A 9,133-nucleotide genomic window follows, 5' to 3' on the forward strand; every position below is an offset into this window, starting at 1 on the left:
TTGTTAAGTAGATGTTTAAGAACTTTTAGTAAAATTTAGAAAATCAGCTGAGCTTTTGAGATGGGCTATGAATGCAATATTAACTTTTTTACTTAAAATAAAATGTAGGGGCCCCTGGTTGGCTCAGTCAGTGGAACATGTGACTCTTGATCTTGGGGTTTGAGTTCCACATTGGGTGTAGAGATTACTTAAAAATAAAATCTTAAAATAAAATAAGATAATGACATATAAGCTCCTGCTGGCCAAGTTTTCTCCAACTGCCTCGGGAGCCATGGTGACTAAGTCACCTTCAATTGTTCCACAGAACAATCTGGAAGCTTCCAGAATGATGAGAGGAGATAAACATACCCTGGAGTTTTAGCTAAATAACCTAAGAGGCTTAATCCCAGAGTTCCAGAATGTCATAGGCGGAGGAGAGGGGTCCTGGAACAGCAGGTAAGCCACCTTCCCCATCAGAAGCAAGCAGAAGCTGGCCTAACCTGGGAAAGGACTGGCCCAAAGCCACAAGATGAACTGATAATTAACACTCCTGCCTCCAATATCCGTCCTTTTTCCACTTTTCCTAGTCCAAAACTCATCTGGTCCAACCATCTCAATTACTGAGGTGGACACAGGTCACAGAGCAGATGGACTTGGCCGGGGTCACTTTGTACGCTAATGATAGATTTGGAATAAAATCAGAGCATTCTGGCCTGTAGCAGCCTTAGACACCGTGAAGTGCAACCCTCATTTAACTGTTGAGAAACCAGGCCCAGAAAAGGCAGTGAGTGATTGCATTTCTGTCGATATCTGGCTTTGCTGCCACTGGCGAGTGAGAGTGCCATCCATTGAGCACTGGCCATGAGAGACAGGGCACTGTAGGGGAGAGATGGTGATTTGGGTTGCAAAGGCCAAGTGGGAGGTTCTTATGGGAGCCCAGTTGTTGGATGAGTGGGACTAGGGCTGGGAGTGGGCTTGCACAGGAGGCAGGAAATCCTGGGTTAGAGGTAGGTGATACCAGAAGGGCCTCCATATACCATTGGAAAGAAAGCACTGACATGAAGAATCAGAGTCCAGGATTTCTGTAAGACTTGTCTGGGAACCTGTGGTCTAGTGTCCTTCAGAATAAGAGGAGCAAGGAAAGGAAGAAAGAGAATTGAGCCCCAGAATAGAGTCCAGGAGCTGGAAAGGACGCCCAATTCTTTTATTACAGATAGGGAAACTGAGGCTGACAGGGGCAGAGACTTGGCCAAGGCCGCACACGTCACAGTCAGGACCCAAAGAATCCTCTGCTGTCTGCCAGGGCAGCTCTCTTCCCTCCAACCCCATTTCAGCATATCGAAAGGCAGGCTTGCTGTATCTTTCTGAAGATCTCTGGAAGCAGAGGGAACAGCTGGCTCTTTCCCAGAATCTGAGCCCTTTTATGTGTCTGCCCAAGCTCCCAGGGGTCACCCCTGGCCAAGGCTGTCGCCAGCCCTCCATCCCACAGACTGTCCTTGCTCTCTCAGCCCTTTGTTTTGGCTCCAAGACAAGATTTCCTCCTCGGATGGAAGCAGGGGTGGGTGGGTATCTCCCCTGTGCTCCAAGGCTGCCAGCCATTCTTAGCCCTTCTAGAACAGAGGCCCCAGAATAGCCTGGGGCCATCTCAGTTGGGCAGAAAATGTCTTCCAGGGAGGCTGAGGCCTTGAAGTCCTAATCCTTTTCTTACCCACAGACAGCAGTTTCTTTTTTTAGAACAGGAACTCAGAGGACACAGCTCCTTGCCTGTCCGTGAATAGTCTCCCAGGCCCGGAATTCCAGGAACCCACGTGCCGCTAGAGACATGACCCGCCTTTCAAGGTTGACCGCAGGGGAAGAGCACGTCCCTTGCAGGGTGGCTGGAACCAGCTCCAAGAGTAAAAAATTCATCCTGGCACCAAGTCTGGCACAACCGTGGACCCAACAGGGATGGTGGAGATTTGCCACCTCACCCACCCGCCTCAAATCACCCACACCCACGTCTTCCTCCGTTCACTGGACAACTATGCATTGAGCACCTACTATGTGTCAAGCCTCTTCCAGGCACCAGAACTTTTTGAATATATCACATAAAACAGACGAAGAAGCTGCTGTCAAGAAATTACTATTTTAAGAGGGGAATGGTTCAGAGACCTCTGTAGAGGGGAATGGTTCAGAGACCTCTGTACTATTTCATATAGTTATAAAGGCAGAAAGTATACAGCTTTGATGTTGGATGGACCTGTGTTTGTTTGTTTTTTTATTTTTTTATTTTTTTAAAGATTTTATTTATTCATGAGAGACAGAGACAGAGAGAGAGAGAGAGGTGGAGACACAGGCAGAGGGAGAAGCAGGCTCCATGCAGGGAGCCTGACATGGGACTCGATCCTGGGTCCCCAGGATCACAGCCCGAGCCAAAGGCGGGGCTAAACCACTGGGCCAATGGGGCTGCCCTATTTATTTATTTATTTTAAAGACTGTATTTTTTTATTTATGAGACACACAGAGAGAGAGGCAGAGACGTAGGCAGAGGGAGAAGCAGGCTCCCATCTATAACACACATGCCCTGTCTCCCCTGACGCAGCACCTGGGACGGGCAGCCTTCTCAGATGGCTCTCATGACCTTCGCCTTCTGGTTCCATGGCCAGGGGGATTTTGTAGATGTGATTAAGAGTAATAATCAGGGGGCATCTGGGTGTCTCAGTTGGTTAAGCATCTGTCTTTGACTCAGGTCATGATCTCGGGGTCCTGGGATCGAGCCCCGCATGGGGCTCCCTGCTCAGGGGAAGCCTGCTTTCCCCTCTGCCTCTGCCCAACCCCCCTGCTCCTATGCACGTGCTTTCTCTTGCTCTCACTCTCTCAAATAAATAAAATCTTAAAAAAAAAAAAAAAAAAAAGATTACTAATCCCGGACCTGAAGACAGAGATGGGTGAGCCTTACCTAGTCACAGGAGCCCTTCAAAAGTTGGGTTCTTTTCCAGGACAGCAGAAAAGGCAGTCGAAGAGATTCAAAGTGTGAGGCAGATTTGGCCTGAGGGAGGTTCTCCACGGGTGAGGTGGGGTGGAGGGAGCCCCGGGGCAGGGTCCAACAGGGAGGGACCTGTGGGAGCACCAGAGAGAAAATGGGGCCTCGGTCCTCAGTCACAAGGAACAGGATTCTGGCAACAACCTGAATGAGCTTGGAAGCGGGATTCTTCCCCAGAGCCCCAGATAGGAGCCCAGCTCAGCCGGCACCTTGACCTGACTTTGGTCTTGTAAAGCCCGAAGCAGAGAATCCTGTTGAACCCACCAGGTCTTCTGACCCATGGTACTATGAGATAACAAGTAGTTGTTATTTTAAATTGGTGAGTTTGGGGTAATTTGTCATGCCACTATAGAAAACAATTATAACATCCATCTATGGGGAGACATTTTACCGCTATTTTATAAGTGAGGAGGCCCAGAGAGGTGCTATCACTTGCCCAGGATTGCACAGCACAGTAGTGGCAGGGCTGAGCTAGAAGCTTGAGCAGGGACTGGCAAATATTTTTGGTAAAGGCCCAGAAGTTACTATTTTAGGCTTTTGGGAGCCATATAGCTTCTGTCACAATACTTCCTTCTAACGCTGTAGCACAAAAGTAACATGTAAAGAATGAGCATGTCTGTGTTCCAATAAAACTTTATTTGTAGACATTAAAATGTAAATTTCGGGGGCACCTGAGTGGCTCAGTGGTTGAGCATCTGCCTTAGGCTCAGGGCGTGACCCTGGTGTCCTGGGATCGAGTCCCACAGGGAGCCTGCTTCTCCCTCTGCCTGTGTCTCTGCCTCTCTCTCTTATTCTCTTATGAATAAATAAATAAAATCTTAAAAATAAAATAAAATGTAAATGTCATAAACTTTTCAGGGATCATGAAATATTTTTCTTTGGATTTTTTCCAACCATTAAAAACTATAAAAACCATTCTTAATTCTAGGCCATACAAAAACAGGCAGTCAGCCAGATCTGTGGGACATCGTTTGCCAACTCCTGTCCCCCACCCCAAGTGCCTGATTCCTAGCCCAAGGCCTCAGTGATTCTATATAGTGGCTAAGAGACTGGTAAAAGAGGCTGCGGGCATAAGGAGTCTGTGCCTGGCTTCCTGTTGTACTTCAGATTTGCTGTGTGACTTCAGGAAACTCACTTTCCTTTTCTGGGCCTATAAAACAACAATCAAAGCAGATCGGTGGCTTTCAAACCTTTTCTCCACCCATCTCCCACCGCCAGGGTTTATCCCCCCAAAGAAAAATGGACTCAGAACCCTAGTAGCAAAAACTGACACGAAGGGCATCTGCTCTGAGTGGCTGAGAATGGGGCCAGGGTCCCTGCCTGCTCCCCTCTTTCCTGCTCTGCGAAGTTTGCTTTAGAAGTTTACATGTTAGAATTGCAGAGACCTTGAACACCAATAAAAAATAAATTTATTATTAAAAAAAAAAGAATTGCAGAGACCTTATAAGACACGAAGAAAAAGAGGGCTGACTTTCTGGAATCTCAGGCTTATTCTCCCTTATATTTCTTTATATTACATATTCACATTTATTTATTTTTCCTTCTATCTGGCAACATTGTCTGAAATCCTTTGAACGAGGCAGTCTCCAAGGCCTAATTTAGACGGTCTCAACCAGGGTTTCTTGGCACTCGACACCTGGGATAGATAATTGCTTGTTGTGGGGGCACCGCAGGATGTTTAGCAGCATCCCTGGGCCTCTATGCACTAGATGCCGGCAGCATTCCCTGGCCCACCACAGTTGTGAAACCAAAAATATCTCTATACATTGCCAGATGTCCTCTGAGAGATGAGAGCGAGCAAAATCGCCCTGAGTTGAGAACACTGGTCTAAACCCCCTCTTTCATGAAGCCAAACCTCAGAATCCTGTTGCTATTTGACATTAAGGAATGTGCTCAGAAAGTGCTTCTTTAAAGATGCTCCCACTCCTTGGCCTTGACTGGCTGTAGCTGCACTGCTGGCCAAACCTGGGATGTTCCCGTCTCCCTTGAGTCTTCTCCCTCCCTATAGAAATGATCTGTGCTCCTAGGCAGTGAACAGAACCCACCATTGTGCATCCCAAGCTGTTCATGACCTACGTTCCCAGCAGGGTTATGGTGTGCCAGCCTTGAGATGGCACCGAAGTGGGAGGGTGGGTACAGGGCATGAGATGTCCACACCTGCCCACAAGATGCTGCCAGTAGGTGAGCTGGATATGTAAGAAAATAATCAGAATGCAGTGAGATATGGAAAAATATCCATGACAGATCGTGTTAAATAAAAATTACAATGGTGTGCCATGCATGGTCAGATTTTTGTCAAATGTGCCCTTTTGGAAAAGAGTTGTGTCAAAATGTTACAGTGGCTGTTTGTCTCTAGGTGGTGGTCTTGGAAAGGGATACTGGACTTCTGTCCTAGAAGCGGGAGGTGGAGGAGGGATGGAGGATGCTCTTCCAAGAAGATCATGGACTCTCTCATGGCTTCTTATTTACAGATAAAGTAATAATAATAAGAGCCAATATTACTAACACTTACTATGAGCCACACCCTACTGCTAAGCACACTATATAATAATTAATGCAATCCTCATAACGACTCTAAGAAGCCTGTCTGATTCCACTGCTTAGTTCTTATTGCTTCTCCAAATGTGACCTGGGACCATGGATTCCAAAGCAACCTGCTTGCAAAGGTGGGAGTGGGAGGGGAGGGGTGAGGAAGTGGGCAGAGCTGCACAGACGAGGCTGTACTCAGGGAAATGTTTTTCTTCTTCCATAGGGCTGGAGACTTTTCTGATCTGTGAAGGGGGATATTCTGATTTCTTTTAGCTTATCGATATACTCTAAATTCCCTGCAATGGGGATCCCTGGGTGGCGCAGTGGTTTAGTGCCTGCCTTTGGCTCAGGGCACGATCCTGGAGACCTGGGATCGAATCCCATGTCAGGCTCCCGGTGCATGGAGCCTGCTTCTCCCTCTGCCTATGTCTCTGCCCCCCTCTCTCTCTCTGTGTGACTATCATAAAAAAAAAAAAATTAAATTCCCTGCAATGTCCAGCTACTTCTTTTTATTGGAAAAGAAGAAGGGAAGGCATGTGGTTTTATTTGTGTTGGCGTGCTCGGGACTATGATGGGTGAGTCTGTAAAGTCCTGTGGGAGCTTGGGAGAGGGACTAGTTCTGCTTTGGGACACTGAGGAAGAGTCACCCCAGAGAAGGTGACCTGTGACCTGAGTCTTAAGAGAAGTGTGTGAGTTCACCAGGTGAAGCGAAGAGGTGGCACTGTGCTTGGAACACACTGGATCGTGAGTTCAGGAGTGGCTTGAGGGGAGCAAAGGAAATGAAGTTAAGAGGTGGATACTTAGCAGCCAGGATCCTTATTCTGGGGTGAATGGGGAGCACTGAGAGTCTTAGGTGGGTGAGGGACTGGGGTGCTAGTCTGGAAGCTCAGGCTACTGCAGCATGAAGGGGAGACAGTCTGGAGAGAGGGAGGCCAGGGAGAGGTGGGAGCCGCAGTCCTGGGTAGAACTGAGGAGGAGATGATATGACCAAGATGGAAAAGCGCATATGGGTCTGGAAGATTCAGACCTATGTGCGTTTTGGCACATCCTCTCCCCACCCCTCTCTCCTGCACTTACTAGCTATGTAATCCTGGGCAAGGCATTCTCACTCAGCCTTAAAGACTTAGCTCAGGTGACAGCCAAATGGGAAAAGCAGAGGCGCCTAGGTGGCTCAGTGGTCGAGCATCTGCCTTCGGCTCAGGTCGTGATCCCGGGGTCCTGAGATCGAGTCCCACATTGGGCTCCCTGCAGGGAACCTGCTTCTCCCTCTGCCTGTGTCTCTGCCTCTCTTTCTGTCTCTCGTGAATAAGTAAATAAAAACTGAAAAAGAAAAAAAAATGAGAAAAGCAGATGGTTGGTGACAGGTAATAAGTGGGTACAAGTGGTAGCCTGCTTCTCCACCCCTTTGAGGCAGCTGGTGATGGATTTTCTCCTGTGAGTTTGCCCAGCTGGTGCCCAGGAAAGTGAGAGGTTCAGGAAGGGTCTACGAGCCAGCCAAGACTGCAGGACCCACCATGGTGCCCTGGCTGGTGCAAGGACCAGACATGGCTTGACTTAGGACCCATGGGGGCTGGGACCAGAATTCCCAAACGTGAAGAAGAGGAAGACGAAGGCAGACCTAGGTCAGATCCCTGGGTTCCTATCAGCATCTGGTCCCAGCCCCTGCTGGGTCCTAAGCCAAGCCGTGTCTGGTCCTTGCCCTCAGGGAGGTCACCATCAACTAGAGGAGATTCACAAATAGAGCCATGATGCCACACAAGCTTGCACCTGGGCCAGCTTCTTAGGGGTAAGATCTTCATTAACCCTCATAGCCACCTCGGAAAGCAGGTACCGTGCTCTCCACTTCATAGAGAAAGGAACAGCAGCTTCAAGAGAAGGATGTGGCCAAGGTCTTCCCACCTGGGGGTGGCTGAGTTGGGACAAAAGCCACAACCTGTCCAACTCCAAGGCCTGGTGTCCAGCCTGGGCCCCGGGACTCAGTTGTAAGCCTGGTGTCCAGCCTGGGCCCCGGGACTCAGTTGAAAGCAGGTGTGCCCAGGCAGGGACCTCCGCCTCACCAGCCTGTGACTCACCTCTGGGCCTAGAGGCCAAGGGACGGCAGAGTAGGTGGGTCCTGATCAGTGAGAGGCCTGTGCCCTGCATGGGTGCCTGCCTCTGCAGCAGTGAGTAGGGCTGGCAGTTTTCTGGCCTCAGGTTTCCACTCTTATCTCTCCCCCTAAGCAAGTCCACGAGGGCACCAAGAGGCCTGCTGGTGGCCTCTGGTCCCCATGGGCTTGTCCCCACCTCCAGACAGAACAGCAAAGCTGAAGAAGGTCCTGGTTTGAGGTCTCCCTGCTTCTTGTCTCAGCTCAGGGATTCTGAACTCCGTCTTTATGCGAGCTTCTCTGAGCTTTGGTTATCTGAGACTCACGCGTAGCCAAGATGAAAAGGACCCCACTCGTCAGAGGGTCTGTGCTCAGAGAGCACTAATGCTCATGGATGGCTTATTTCCTTGGTGACAGTTTAGGAATTGGGGGCTGGGCCCTGCCACCGATCTGCTCTGTGACTCTGAGGCAGTGCTTCCTCTCTCGGAGCTTTAGATCTCAACTGGACAGGCTGCTCTGACCTTCTGTGTCCCTGGGCTGGGAGGACAGTTGGTCACCACCAGCTCAGTGGGAAGCCTTAGCTGTGGTTGAAGGGGAGTCTGGCTCAGTCTCCTGGCTTGTTGGAGCAGCAGGAAAAGACAGAAACAAAACCCAGAGCCTAGCTAGTCCAGGAACTGGCTCCTTTTGACCCGCCTGAATTTTGTGAAGGTTTAACCAGCCTGTGATTTCGACCTGGCTTGCACAGGCTGCTCCTTCAGCCTGGATGCTGCTCCCCATTCCCCGCCCCCCGCCCCCCACACACACACCCAGGACAGCTCAGGAGTCCTCCCACAGAAGACTTGGCCACTCACACACCGCTCACCCTCCCTGCAGACTCCTAAATCACCTGTCCCCCCCCCACCCCAAACTGCCTTTAACCTGCAGTTGTTAAATGGCCTCGCACTTAACCTGCACAGCTGAACTCATTCAGTCCCAGAAGACCTGTGACTTGGAATCATCAGCCCTCGTTTGACACAGGAGGAAGAAGGTTCAGAGAGCTTAGGTGACACAGTAGATGGGGTCCCTGCTCCCAAGCCCCCTGTTGCCAGCCTCTCGGGGCTGGGGCTGCGGCCTCCTATAGGGGCTGGGGGGAAGCGCTGAACGTGAGGTCCTGCAGGCAGGGCTTGCTCTAAGAGGGGTCCTCTGAGAAGCCAAAGCCAGTTAGTCCCAGGGAGTACTCGGCAAACCCTCTTTGGGGCTCCGTTTCTCTTGCTGTGGGACGAGAGCGAGGAGGCGTGGGCTCAGCATGCATAGGGCCCCTCGGAGGAGCATCGGGGCTCTGGGAGGGGGCGGGCCGGCGTCGGCGTCGGCTGGGCTCCAGCCTGCCCCTAGGGCTGCGGGCGGGACGTCGCCGCCACCCACCGCGGGCCCCGCCGCTCCGGGCCGGGAACCCTCGGCCCCGCCCTCCCGCTGGCGCTGCCGCCTTGAGGGAGGGCGGGGCGGGGCGGGGCGGGGCGGGCGGCACCTGGGGCGCCCCACC

At 50.9% G+C, this 9,133-nt stretch overlaps 1 long non-coding RNA gene across 1 annotated transcript; it reads left to right on the top strand.

Moving 5' to 3' along the window:
- The first annotated feature begins 301 nt into the window (after positions 1–301).
- Positions 302–2,204, top strand: LOC144310650 (uncharacterized). Its single transcript, XR_013376295.1, has 2 exons — positions 302–435; positions 1,714–2,204. It is a non-coding gene; the product is annotated as an uncharacterized LOC144310650 (long non-coding RNA).
- The last annotated feature ends 6,929 nt before the right edge of the window (positions 2,205–9,133 follow it).

This window comes from Canis aureus, chromosome 3 (assembly GCF_053574225.1).
Source record: "Canis aureus isolate CA01 chromosome 3, VMU_Caureus_v.1.0, whole genome shotgun sequence".
NCBI classification, from domain to species: Eukaryota; Metazoa; Chordata; class Mammalia; order Carnivora; family Canidae; genus Canis; species Canis aureus.